General features: G+C 43.5%; 1 protein-coding gene and 1 long non-coding RNA gene across 3 annotated transcripts in view; both read right to left on the bottom strand.

The window, feature by feature from the left end:
* Nucleotides 1-13,674, bottom strand: part of CACNA2D3 (calcium voltage-gated channel auxiliary subunit alpha2delta 3) — an 876,446-nt gene that overhangs the window by 814,601 nt on the left and 48,171 nt on the right. The gene's annotated exons all lie outside the window — the stretch shown is intronic.
* LOC141374243 (uncharacterized) overlaps nucleotides 1-13,674 on the bottom strand; it is a 29,451-nt gene that overhangs the window by 1,267 nt on the left and 14,510 nt on the right. Inside the window, exon 1 of one of the 2 annotated variants that reach the window (XR_012380987.1) lies at nucleotides 8,141-8,323. The exons of the other annotated variant lie outside the window; for it this stretch is intronic. This is a non-coding gene — a long non-coding RNA (uncharacterized lncRNA). Of the gene's footprint in view, nucleotides 1-8,140; nucleotides 8,324-13,674 lie in introns of those variants that run through there. 2 annotated transcript variants of the gene reach the window in all.

The following is a 13,674-nucleotide window of genomic DNA, read 5'->3' as shown; positions in this document are numbered from 1 at the left end:
GTCATTCTTAAACATCCAAGTCAACCGTGACCTCACCTGGGAAGCCCTTCCTGACTGCCTAGTTGCCATTCTAGACAGACAAGCAGTGATGCCTTCCTCCACACCCCCACAGTGATTTATACATTGTTATCCCCTAGCCCTGCAGTTCTGAGTTTGTGTGTTCACTTCCTTTATTCAAATATGAGCTCCTTGAAGAAAGGACTTATAAGAACACAAAATGGTATCCAATTATTTCAATTGTCAAGGTTTTAAAATCTCTGTAATTTCCTTCTGCCCAGTTCCTATAAGATCAAAGTGAGACACAGACATGGTGGTATTTAATATTCAAATGGGTACATGGAGTTTTATTTGCTAACACCGAAAACAACCAAGGAGGGCAATCAGTCACTCCAGACACAGATGGAGTCATCTGGAGGCTGAAGGCCAAGATGTCAAGTGACTCTCCCAAGGTCACCCATTCATCAGCAATGGCTTCAAGATAGGACCTGCCTGGCTTGCCAGGACTCGGAAAGTCACTACACCCTGCAGTGTTCCTAGGGACAGCAGCAGAAGGGGGCCGGCCAAACTGCTGAGAGACTATTGGATTCTCACCAGTGGACTCTGGGACAGTCATGATGTCTCTTCTAGATGAATGCACTTCAGACTCTAGGGGATGTTAGGCCAGCCTTCCTTTTTCCCCCTCACCAGGCTAGCTTAGGATTGCAACAATGCCTAGAAGTCAGTAGAGCATCCCATCAAGGAGGCAGGTGAGAGTGGGGCTATCTTGATTTCAGAGATGGAGAGGACAGACATTGAATAAGCACTTGGGCTGGATCTGAGATTTTTAAAGGCTCATTCCCTTTTAATTCACCTACTTTATTTTAATATTAACTCAGTTAAATTTTTTTCCAGAAGGCGTAAGGAAGGAGAGACATCATAAATCGAGATACAGCAGAGAGCACATTAAAAATGCAGTCCTATTATCTTAAAACTAGAGATGTAATTAGAGCAGTCATGTAATATGAAGAGAAATTGCAAGAAAAAAATATTTTAAAGGCCTGGGTGAAAAGAGAAAAAAGGTCTATATCATTTAATCTCTAATACATGGAGAAAGAAGGAGAAAAATACGCCTTCAGATCTTTCAAATACTTCCCCATTGCCCCCTAAATTATCATTTTCACTCAGCTTTTCTGTTCCACATGCATAATTTACCACCATGCACAGGAGCCTCATTTCTTCCTTTCTTTGCTTAAGAAGCATATATCCTGGGAGGATGTGAAATTCATCCCCAGCTTCGTCCAAATGATCCATGTCCTTGGGGAAACTAGAAATTTTTGTTTGGAAAGAGCATTTCCTCCTGCTGTACTTACTATTAACTCTTAAGAGTTCCCCAAACGAAACACTGTATCAAGTTATCACAACACCATATTTATTCAACAAGCTCCCAGGGAGTTCCTGCAGTGTGCCTGATACACTGTCCTCATTGTCTGAGCTGAAGAGACACACTAGTAATAATGTCTTTGCCCCAAGAGCTGGCAGTTGGGCCAGAACCCGGGAAGGAAATGAGTGTTGACAGCACATTCCTTAGGGCTATGATAGAGGAGGCCACAGAGGATAGGTCTCAAGCTGTCCTGGGAGTCCAAGAAGGCCTCCAGGGGGAAGACTGAGTAGGAGTTGTTGAATTAAGACATGCATTACGGCCAGAGGGACAGCACAGACTGTGTGTAGTAGAGTAACCGGAGATCAGGGATCTACCATGGACGGGCAAACCATGACCAACAGGCCAAATCCAGCCTGCCACCTGTGTCTTTGTAATAAGTTTTATTGGAACTCAACGATGTCCATTCGTTTATGTACTGTCTCTGTGTGCTTTCATACTATAATGGCAGAATTGCAACAGAGGCCTTACAGCTGCAAAGTCCAAGATATTTACTATCTGGACCTTTCAAGAAAAAGTTTGTTGATCCCTAATGTAAAGGATTTGGCTTTGAATCCGTAGACTAAAAAGCTTGTGAATAAATATAATTTAACCTTTAGATGTTGTGTGACTGACTTCTAAGTATTTAAAACCCCATTTCGAGAAGTGTGCTTCAGGGAAATTAAAATTTGGGGTGGTAAATAAGGTTGGAAAATGTCAGGAGGCAAAATTAAACAGGTTTCTTTCTCAGGACTTCTCAGAGCCTTTAATATGCAAATGAACAACTGCCAAGAAAAAAATTGAGAAAGTAGAATTTCCCAAAGTTATCTGTTCAAAAGACTCTTTTTGTTGAAGATCCTCTTTTTTTGCAAGAAAGTCATTTAATTCTAACATACGTATTTCTTTTTGTATCCGAAAGAGCCTGTGTGTCGGGACAAAGCATAGCTTGGAAACCTCTGGATTCAGCGAGCCATTTGGAAAAACTGTAACCTAAAAAGTACAAGAATCACAACTTTGTGGTACTGAAACAGGTTTTTCCATTACTTCACCTCTGAAACCAATGGGTTCATTACTGCCCTGTGAACAGAAGAATTCCAACATTTATGAATAGAACCTACCAGGAAAAAAAAAATACCCTCCCACGTCCAAGGCATAGGGACCTCTGGCTCAGGCCCTCGGGGTATTAATAATACCATGGCCAATGAATGGTCTCCACCCAGAGCTTGTCTGCCTAAGTCACCGGCAACTTAGAAGTCACTCTCCTCACTGGATCTGGTGGTAATGGCTGGGATTCTCACCGACACAGAATGTTGCTGACAGAAACAAACACTGCAGTATGCTGCTATTAGCTCTGGAAAACTCCAGAATCCCAGTTCCAGAGAAAACCTCTCACTACTCTCAAAGGAAAAATAGAAATGCAAGCCAAGAAGGGATTTGAACATGAAACATGGTTAGGAGAGGCGCTCATCTCCCAAAATGGATTCAGTTCCATCTGGTGTAATAATAACCTGTATAGACCATAAAGAGCTTCCACATTCCTATCATTTCAGATAGGAATCGACCATGAAGGCAAGGGGAAATCAAGGCGGGGCAGGGAGGGCACTATACAAGGGAGCACAAATGTCCTGTTCTCCTATTCCTGGTGCTGGGCACAACCTAGATTTGAATCCAGACATACAGACTCGGAGCTGGTGAGACAGACCCTTAGACTTTGTGTCTATGCCTCTGAAATTGGGGAAGGGGAGGGGGACCATAAGACTTTAGCACAGAGCCTGGCACATGGTGAACAATCACAGGAGTGGATGGTATCCACTCAGATAGGGAATGAATGCCTAGCATACTCTGGGGATGGGGCAAACACCAAGGCCCCAGCATCTGCCCTCAAAGGTCTGTTGTGTGTGGAAAATGTTCAGACTGACCTTTTTGGGGCTCTGGCTTTCCCCAACTAGCCAAAACCTCTGGTCACTCTATTCTCCAGCTCTGAAGCACACTGGTGTCCTGCACTCAGAGGGATTAGACAACTACACATTCTTGTGCTCACGACAACTACGCCCCCTTTGAACTTGACCTGTGACAGCTAAGTCTCATCTAAGACCATCACAAATGCACAGGGACAGATGCCCTGGAAAAAGGAGGTGACTCTACAGGCTAGGCAATTCCACGTTCCCTGAACTGAAATGAAGTAAGTCCAAGACAAGAGAAGTGCTCCCATCAGTCACTGCTGAAGTCTTTGCTGAAGTTATTTATTTTATGGTTTCTGTTAAACTCAGGTAAATGTGAACCTAGAAACAGAGAACACAATGCACTGAGGTATTAAAAAACAAAACCTACAGGCCTCCCGAAAAGAAAAGTTTTAGAGAGGCAAATGGCACCCTGGCAAACAGCCTCCAAGCACACAGACCAGGATCAGATCCAGCCCTGCCCCCGGAGCAGCCCTGTGACTCTCTCAGCAGGCTGCCTCTCCTTCCCAGGCTCCAGGGTCACCTCAGTTGAGCCAGGAGGGAGACGACCAAACACTCCAGGACTATCCATCACCCTCAACATACACTGCACTATAAATCAGAAATGGGTACAAACTACTATGGAAAGATGGAGTCTCCCTGCATCTCCTTCAGTATATTTATTTTTTGAACAGCAAAAATAATTCATTTTTTAATCCCCAACTCTCCAAAACCCAATCTCACTTTCTTGCTCACTGGTAACTGTGGTGGTTTTTATTCCAATTTCGTTGGGTATAAGTAAATTACATTTCACAGTGCTAAAATGTTCTTTGGGAGGACAAGGTCAACTTCAGGGGGTAAAAAAAATAGGGAAGCTTTGTCTCTGGATTATTTCCCATGAGAACATGTAGATTATATTTTTTAAATGGAGATGAATTGTGATTTAAAGAAATGTTGTCATAATGTGCTGTGAAATAAACTCAGAAATAGGTTTTCCAACCAATGCCTGACAGATTAGCTCCTCTGTTTAACTGAATTTGTGTCTCAGCCTCTATTCACTGCTCTGATTGTTATTTTCGAATTGTCACTTGAGCTCTATGGAGCTTCCAGGATTTATTTTCTGTCCTGTGCTACGATAAGCAGTTTCTGCCATCCCAAAGGAAACCTATAGTGAGGAAGGGATCGCCAAGGGCCCACTTCCCCAGTATTCATCCCCAGCATGTGAAGAGCCCTCCGCTATAGCAACCAGAAACCCAGGCAGAATTAATTGTGAAAGTTATCTAATTGTAGCCACTCTAAATCAAATAAGGTAGGAGCATTCATTTCAGACTTCAGCCTCTGGATTTTCAAAGGCAGCATCAAATTTCTCCAGAGTTACACCAGCATGCTCTTCCCCTCTGTCCATTAAGAAGGAATGTATTTACTTATGCCAGTGACAAGCGGACTCCCAGCATCTGATTTTATTTATTACATGATCTCATTGCAGAAAGCTGTTTGTTACCTCTCCTTTACACTTATAATAAAGGGTGACAATATTTATCAAAAAACTCATTATTATGTGAGACAAAAACCTAAAATTGCATTTTCAAAATAAAAATAGCAATCAAACAAAATCTCATTTAAAGCAAATAGACTTTTCCACCCTGACGGGGTTACTGAATGCTGATGAGCTCTCCTTGGTGAGTGTTGGAAAATGTTGTACTGTTAAGTGGCTTACCCAAAACACCCTCATTTTTCATCAGTTCCTGGCATAGAAAGTATTTGCATTAAAATTACTTTATAACTTCAGTTTTGAGGCAAAATAAAGCCTAACTTTGATAAATATTGTTGCCTATAAACACATTTCCACAAGAGTTTATTTATCGACCATTTCAAGCCCACCAGATTATTTGAAGTATCAAAACCAGCTCCCAAATTTAGATATTTGCTTCAACCACTAAAAACATCATTTAAAAAGCAGCTCACGTGTTCTGACAGTTTACTATGTGCCAGACTCTGTGCCCAGGACATCCACAGTTTTCCTTTCCCCTGCCCCAAGGGGTCCCTGGCACGAGAACACAGGGACAGAAGAATCAACTAGAATGCCCATGTCCACAGACAACCCGCTTCCTCCTCAATAAAATGCATGTGAAACTTGGGCCAGCTCCCAAGAATTGTTTAAAAAGTAAATAAGACATTTTATGACAAAGCACTTGAAAAACATTCTGAATTAGAGGTTTTAGGTTCAAATCCTAACCCTGCCCATCAGCTGTGACACTGAGGAAGTCAGGTGACTTTCTGTATTAGGACAGATTTTCATAGGAGCGTACATTTTAAACCCAATAATTTATTTATAATTAACTGAAAGTAATTAACAATGTCTCCTTCTATTGTTATGCCTGACCATAACTATTGTTTAAATGCAGAGTTATTACTTTTTTAAAAGTCTAATTGTATACACCCAGTGTCCTTAATAGGATGTTAATCATTAAATGGTATAATTCATCCTTGGGGAAGTTTATTTACTTTTACAATCCCTCACGGTAGCTGTTACTGCTAATATGAATATCTTGATTAATAGCAGCAACATAATTGCTGTCCAGTATCTATTCATCACTACAGCTCAATTTCTTTATAAAGTACCTCCTTATATAATAAATAAGACCTTCATTGTCTACCTGACAGCTTGATTAACGACCCTACAATCAAACCCTTTTATACAGTAAGTGAGGGGTGAATATTTTAAGTGTCAGCTGTTCTGCTGTTTCCACTCAGGCTAGAACCATCTACTGGTCACAGAGAAGGACAACCCCAGCTATATGTGGTAGGGGCAGGGGCTGTAGGAAGCTTCTGTTATTCTTCTCTATGGGGTCAACCAGATGGTTTGCTAGCTCACAGAATCTACTCAGAGTTAACATCTATAGGCCTTCCTTCTGCAAACATTTCCTGAGCACCTGCTAAATGTGAGGGTGGAAGATGCAGACCTAGCCCTCAAGAACCTCCCAGGCTGGGAGGTTGGACAGACAAGCACAGACTCAGCGCATGCCATACCCCTGCTCCAGGCTCACTGACCACACAGACTCCAAGACATCAGCAGGGGAGCAGACAGACCCGCTGACACAGGAGTCAGACATGGTTCTTGGAAGACTCCAAAGAGGAAGCCACACATGACCTGGGTTTCAAAGGAAGACAGGACTGTAGCTATACAGGGAGCTGTTAATGAGACTGGGGATGGGATCAGCAGCTGATGGACAGAAGGAGCTGGGACCTCCCTAGACTGAAGGAGGCCTGGGTGGGACTCCCACTTCAGCAGTGAGTTCACATAGCTCAGGGACTGTGTGGCTTTGGGGTTTATAGGGCTGGTCTCATGACAGTCAGGAGCTTTAGTTTCTCTTTCTGTGAAATGCAGATGGTAACATTCATTCACTCACAGGACAGGTCTTTGTCACATGCCCACTCAGGGTCCTGGGCATTGAGGTCACACTCGGCATCCCACCAGGCACAGAGCAAGTGTGCAGCACACACACCTACACATGGTCCCATCTGATAACCTGAGAGCCTCCACACTCCACCCAGCTCCCAGCACTATTGGCCAAGGGTCTCAGAAACATAGTCACTATGCCAAGCTAAGGCTCTTCTTCATGTTACATCCATATTTATGAATGATTTTCCTTTTCCTTTCCTAATCAAGTTTCAACAAAAAGGCAAAAAAAAAAATAGTTAAAACATAGAATGGGAAGAAAAGGAAAAGAAAAAGAATCTCTCAGAAATGAAAGCTAAGAAAATCCATGGCATAGAATAAGATGGGCCTGGTCTGAAAGAGGCCCAACCTGTAGACCCATCTGAAGAACTTTAGAGGATCTCAGCGAAACTCCACCAAGGTGAGGTTCCTTCACCACCGGGCAGGAGAGTGGAGGTGCAGACCGTTCAGACAAGCATCCTGGAGAGTCAAGATCAACCTGTGTCCAGGTGGAAGAACAGGGAACACGCCCCCCAAGAGCAGCTTCCTTGGGGAGAAAGAAGAGAACAAGGCTGCCTGAAGGTCTGGCTTTCTCAGTTTTTCTACATGTCAGTCACCTACACATGTCCACCTACACACAGCTACTGACGTGTTGACCCAAGATGCAAGTGTTAGCATTCCCACTTTGGGTCAAGCAGTTTAATCCTCAGTAGATTCAAGGCTGTTTCTCATGCCCTTCCCAGGATGACCCATGTACAGCCTCCCAGGGGAGCACTTCAAGCCATCGCTTTCCCCTCCTCTCCCAAAAAGGGGGGACCGTGCAGGTGGACACAGGACAGGTATCATCAGCCACCAACTAAAACCAAGCTACATGCTAAGTTCAGAAAACAAGCTTGCTGTGCAAACAATACTTCAAGACCAGCACTGAAAGTGCCTTCCAAACAGAAGAATCTAGAGATACTGGAAACCAACCCCTCACCAAGGGGGGTTAAGGTCCCAGACTCTGCCCTTCTGTAGCCCAGAGCCGAAAGCCCCAGATTCAGAGGAGGAGAAGCCCATTCAAACATCCCATTCCATCCTTATTTATTTTAAAACTGTTTTCTTCAAAGGACATCATTTTTTATTTTGACAGATAATTTCTGCTAATGATATCAATTAATGGGCTCCTGACCAACTGTTCTGTTCAAAGTGCAGACCAACTGGATTTAAGTAAAAGCATAAAGGTAATTTCATAATTTCCAGGTAAACAACCAAAACAGCCCCCAGAAACAGCAAAACGCAGTTTGTGACAGTGCCACTCAACCTTGCCTTTTTGTTCCTGGGTCTGCTTTACCAGAGATACCAAGATTGCCGGGCAAGCAATACCTGATTATCTCAACTGCTTTAGAGACGAGTCTAAAAAGAAGACAATCCTAAGTATCCAGGAGAGGCAAAGCTGTCTCTAAAGCTTCTAGAAGACAAAGAGAAATGGAAAACATCAGCCCCTCTCCTGCTACCGTGAAGGCTATTTTCTGGGTATTTCCGGAGCTTCCAGCAAATACCAGCATTACAGAGAGTTCATGGCCCAACTGAGCACACAGGATCCCCCAGAGGAGGGTCTGGGCCACAGTCCCATGGCAGCTCAGCACTTGGTGGAGTCTTTTCTACCTTGTCTTCACCCCTTTGCTTCCATCTCTATGGAAACTGGAATGGGAATCAGAAGCCAGGCTGAAAGCGATCGTCAGAAACTATCTCCTAATTCTATTTCCATGGAAACAGATGACAGATCAGTGGAAATAAGGTAATATTTTTAAAGAAGGTAATCCTTTTTTTAAAAAAATTCTTCTCACCTAATTTTCCACCACTTTCGCAGAGTTGAAATTTGAGAGTGTACGTGGCTCATAAGTTACATAAGCAGCAACATATTCTTGAAGTTCAAGATAAATGTTGGGACCAAGAAGCAAGAAGCCAGCCCCACAGGAAACTGGTGAAATTAAGAAAAGGCCACCTCAGCAGCAAGCACAAGAGCCTGAATTAGGATAGTCCAAGCCCACCACACGATTTGGTCTTGGGTCCTTCACCGACTTTGTAATGGCATTGCCACCATGTTGTACGGTTTGTACTACAGAAAGTAAAGACATTCCCTAAAAACTACACTCCCATAGAAGCTTTACAATGGGAAGGATCAAGTGCAGTGACAGGATTATTCTCCAAAGCTAACTACGCCATAAAAGGGCCCAAGGAGCCTCCACCATCAACAGGATTGAACCCTTCCCCCACCCCCACCCTGGATGGACCTGGCCACGAAATGTGACTATTGCACCTACCGTTTCTGTTACAAGGAGTGAAACTGAGGAAACTGAACACATCCTGCCAAATCCTTCTTGTGAAATAACTGTGGGTCCAATACCCAAAATAGTGAGCCACAGAGAAAGAACCTGAATTTGCAAGCTGAAAATGTAACGAATCACAGCATTCCGGTTCAAAATAGGCAGGGCTCATAGAACTGGCCTATTCAGAGAGATGGCATTTCTTTCTCAGGAGATGGGAAGGGATTTGGTTGTGGAGCAGATAGAAAGGATTCATCCGCATCTCCTCGTTATCATGGTAACAATTCCTGCTTCTAGGGCACTGACTCCCTGGCAGGCATAAGCTAACATTTTACATGCATGAGGTACAACGCCCTCCCAGAAAGGTACTATCACCTTTGCTGTTGCAGAGAAAGGGCCTGAAGCTTTGAGTCACCTGGCCAGGCGGTCAGGGCTACACTGACAACCCAGACCCTTCTGACTCCTGATTCCAAGTCTTCTAAGCCCTCACCAGGTTGCAGAAATGCTCACCCCAAATGCTCCAACCAAAGGAGAAGGCACAACCTCTAGGGAACAGGTTAAGCAAAAGTCTGTGTCAATGACTAGAGGGACATTTGTTGCCTATAGAAAGCACTGTGTAAATGTTTTCTGGGTGAAAAGTAAAAATCTATTGGAAAGGACATTTTAAAAAAAAATCGAGAGAGAAAATGGCAAACAACAGACGCAAGGCATAAATTTTCATATTTAAAAAAATATATAAAAGCCAAGGCTTTTGAAAAAATAAACAACAATGAACTAGAGAAGTCTTTAAATCACTTTGTGATACATGAATGCAAAGTAGTTTTGGAAGTGGGTATAAATATATCAAAAGAAAATGTTCTTGTATTTGATAACACGCAATGACAATGACACCGCAAAGTGACACAAGCTAATGACACCATAATATACAGACTGGAATCATGTGGGACACAGATTTTAAGGCTGAATCAAAGAGAACAACTCAGGTGTGTGTGCCATTATGTTTCCAGCTGCAGTGTGAGCGTAACTGAATTAAAATCATAAAATGCACAAATTGGCCACCATGATTACCCCTTCAAAAGAAATCAGAAAATAAGATAATAGCAAGGGATTGCTGCAACACAAAGAAGCGAGGCTTCGGGGATGTGAACAGACACATGCTCTGAAAGCCACATTAGCCCGTGCATTCATGGCTATGGTCCAGAGGAGCAATTTCTTCCTTAAACACACAAAAAGAAAACTTGAAACGAAACAAACTCTTTGGGGAAACAGAATCCTGGAACAAGGGAAGCAGGAGAGCTCAGAATCTGGTTGGATGGATGCAGCTGGGACAGTCAAAACCCCTTATCCAACATAACACAAGGAAGCATGCAAGGAGAGTACATTCTCTAGTGCTTAGGGCTGACACTGACAGAACAGGGCCCCCTTTCACGTCAAAAGCCTTTTAAAAACATTGAAAACTTAGGTGCGGCAGATGTAACACAGAGCGTGCCGTGGTGGCATTTGAAAACAGCAAGGGAAACTCAAGTCACTGGGCATACATGTACTCCCACAGAAGAGTTCAACGTTGTCTGAAGTCAGGGCACCGCTCTGAGGGTGGGGGCGGCTTTGCCTGGCTCCAAAAGCCAGGTCCAAGAGACAGAGCAGGAAGTCCCACAGAAGGGACGGATGCAGCAAGTAGGGCTGAGAACAAGAAGTGAAACAGTCCCTCTCAAACCAGCCCCTACCAATACCAAACTTCTGTCTCCTCTCTCAAGAAAAACCTGAGGCTCCGCTTCAAAACAAATCCAAGTTCACCTTGTTCGCTTCTATTCCAGCCTCCCAACCAGGAAATCACCTTATCCACAAATAAGATGGGTGCTAAGGAGAGTCCTATCCCACTTCAAAACTCATCTCAACAAATGTGTTAATCAGAACCCGATGGACCAGCAAATCATTTATAATCCACCCACCCCCCACTACCTACCAGCGCATAAGTCTCCTTTTGCCTGTCTTCAGGCCAGACTGAAGGGGATACCTAGATGAGCGGTTGGCTTTTAGCACAAACACCTTTGAAAGCAGGACTCCCATTAAGTGTGCAGCCCTCGGAAAATCCTAGAGCAAGGGTCAGTAAATGACAGCCAAGGGCCAAATCCGCCGCCGCCTGACGTAGACGGTATTGAAACACAGCCGTGCCCGTTACTTTATATATCGTTTATGGCTGCTTTCATGCTACAATGATAGGGTTGCAAAGCCTAAACTATTCACTACTTTATAGAGAAAGTTTGCCCTGTCCTGGAGCAAATCTAACTCTTGTGAGCAAGCACCAAACTCAGCTGGAGGGCTTGTTACAGAATCGAATTCTGAGACCTCCCCGTGATAGTCGGGCTGAATGGGTCTCGAGAGGAGTCGGAATCTGCATTTTCACAAGCTAGAAGAAGGTGGCAAACCTTCTGAGAAACTCTTCAGGCTTAAGAGAGGCCTTTAAAATGTTTAATATTAAAACCCAATTACCATAATATTAAAGAGTGACTTTCCTTTTTGAAGTAAGGAAAGACTCAAAAGCTGAACTTGCTGGGCTATTTCCAAATTAAAATTTTCTAGGGCCGTAAAGTGCAAAGGCTAAAAAACACCTGTTCAATCTTTTAGGCCTACCTGTGATTTGCAAAGATTAATCATTTCCACTAAAGTTTGCTCAGCCATGTTCTCTAATTATTAGCAAGGCGCTGTTCTCAGGCAGGGGAGACCGTTTCTGTTTCCATAACAACTTCGTTCAGCCTTCAGTGCAAAAAACCCACTTGCAGAAAGAGGTGAGCAGCCAGCCAGGCTCTGTGTGTGTCAGCCAGAAAAAATAGCCTTGAGGTAACTCACGACCCTCCACAGCACATTAGCAACCCTCCTGAAAAACCTTTTAATCCCAAGATTGCATTATTATTACATTTCCTTGTGATGGGCTATTTAAATACTAATTGTTGCCCGAATCATGGATAAGACTAATAATATAAGGCAATAATGTGCACTTTAGGACAGAGAATGATGCAATTTTTCCCCCAAAGGCCAAAGAGGGGAGAACCCAAAGATGTTCACAGGCTGTTAAATACAAAAAGAGTTCCAAAGTCAAGTGAGTTGGAGAAATCCTGATTAAATAAATTAAACAGCTTTCTTAGTTGAGACTTCACAGAGCCTTTATTTTGTAATATGCTTCTTGACTCTCCCTGGATGGAGGCGTGGGCTTCATTTCCAGTCTAAACTTCTTTAGCCACAGAGTTGTCCCTTTTTTTGCACAGAACTGTAACTGCTATTTCACAACCCGGCCCTCATGCCCTACAATAACCTGATCCATTTGTCCAGGACTTTCAAGTTTTAACAGCCTGCAGCAAACCGAGACAGTCACCCCACTGTGCCCTCAGACACTGAGAGACTTTCCTCAGAACCCCTGACACCTGGATGAGAGTTAGTTGAGTGTGGCCTTCCTGGACAGAGGGCAGGGAACAAATCAATTTCTTTTCGTAACCCAAACACCTACCAAAATGCTTAGAATGGAGAAATGTGCTACATGGGCGTGTCTTGAGTAAACTGATTAATGAAACAGAAAACAGAGAATCTTTTTCAACAAGACTCATTCCCCCTAATTCATTCAATAATACTATGTTGAGCCATATGAAATCACCATTTTTATAGGTCAAAAACAGTCAGATATTGGGAATTTCAAGTTTCAACCTAATATACATTCCTTTCCTCTAGAAGTGAGGTTTTCATGTGCAAAATATATAGTTTGTAGCCACTTTCTCCACCTACATACTCACCATTAGGTACTAAGCCTACAGTTAAATGCCAAAAGCTTTGGCCATATCCCCTTAACCAACAGTTAAAGGGCCATACCGACAGTGAAACCACCCATTATTATACCAAGTAGGGAGAGGAGGTCAACATTCAAAGTCCAAAGAGGAAAATCCCATGTTATTGCCATATCCAAGTGTTGCTATGTGTAGGACCAGGGCTTGCCAAAGATAACATGTCAAATGCTCTACAGAAAGCAAACGTAAGGGCCTGATATGAATAACATGTCTTCTGCCAAATCAAATGAACACCTTTCAACATGGATTTACATTGGCAGCCCAGGGAGGGTAAAGAGCATCACTACACTGGGAACAGAACTGCTGGATCACCTTGCTGTGCAGGCATGGGGGCAGTGGTAATGCTTGATGGACCAGTGGCACTTTCTCCAAAGACTGGTCATTTGTGGAAGCAAGAGGGAGCTTTCTCATTGACTGACCACTTAGAGGATATGGGAGAGGAGGAAGGAGCCTCTCTGGACTCTGGATGAGGAAGGAAGAACACCCAACAACAGACAGAAATGAGTGTTAGACCCGCACACAGGCAAGGAGAACAGAGGCGAGAGGGAGATGGACAGAAAGAGAGAAGGAAGAACAGACAGACAGATGCATAGGGAGAGACACAAGCAAGGACTTCAGCCTGGAATCATTCAGATTTTAATGGAAAGACTCATGGAAGCAACATGCCTTTTCTTCAACAGCCAACAGTCCTTGACCACGCTGGCTAAACATTCTGAAGTGTAGCTATGCTCCTCAAACTCTGGCTGGCAGCCTGCAA

The sequence above is a fragment of the Callorhinus ursinus genome, unplaced genomic scaffold (assembly GCF_003265705.2).
Source record: "Callorhinus ursinus isolate GAN/ISIS: 27379988/994484 unplaced genomic scaffold, GSC_fseal_2.0 scaffold15, whole genome shotgun sequence".
Classification (NCBI taxonomy): Eukaryota; Metazoa; Chordata; class Mammalia; order Carnivora; family Otariidae; genus Callorhinus; species Callorhinus ursinus.
The sequence above is the reverse complement of the archived record's forward strand: the minus strand, read 5'-3'. Positions and strand labels throughout refer to the sequence as shown.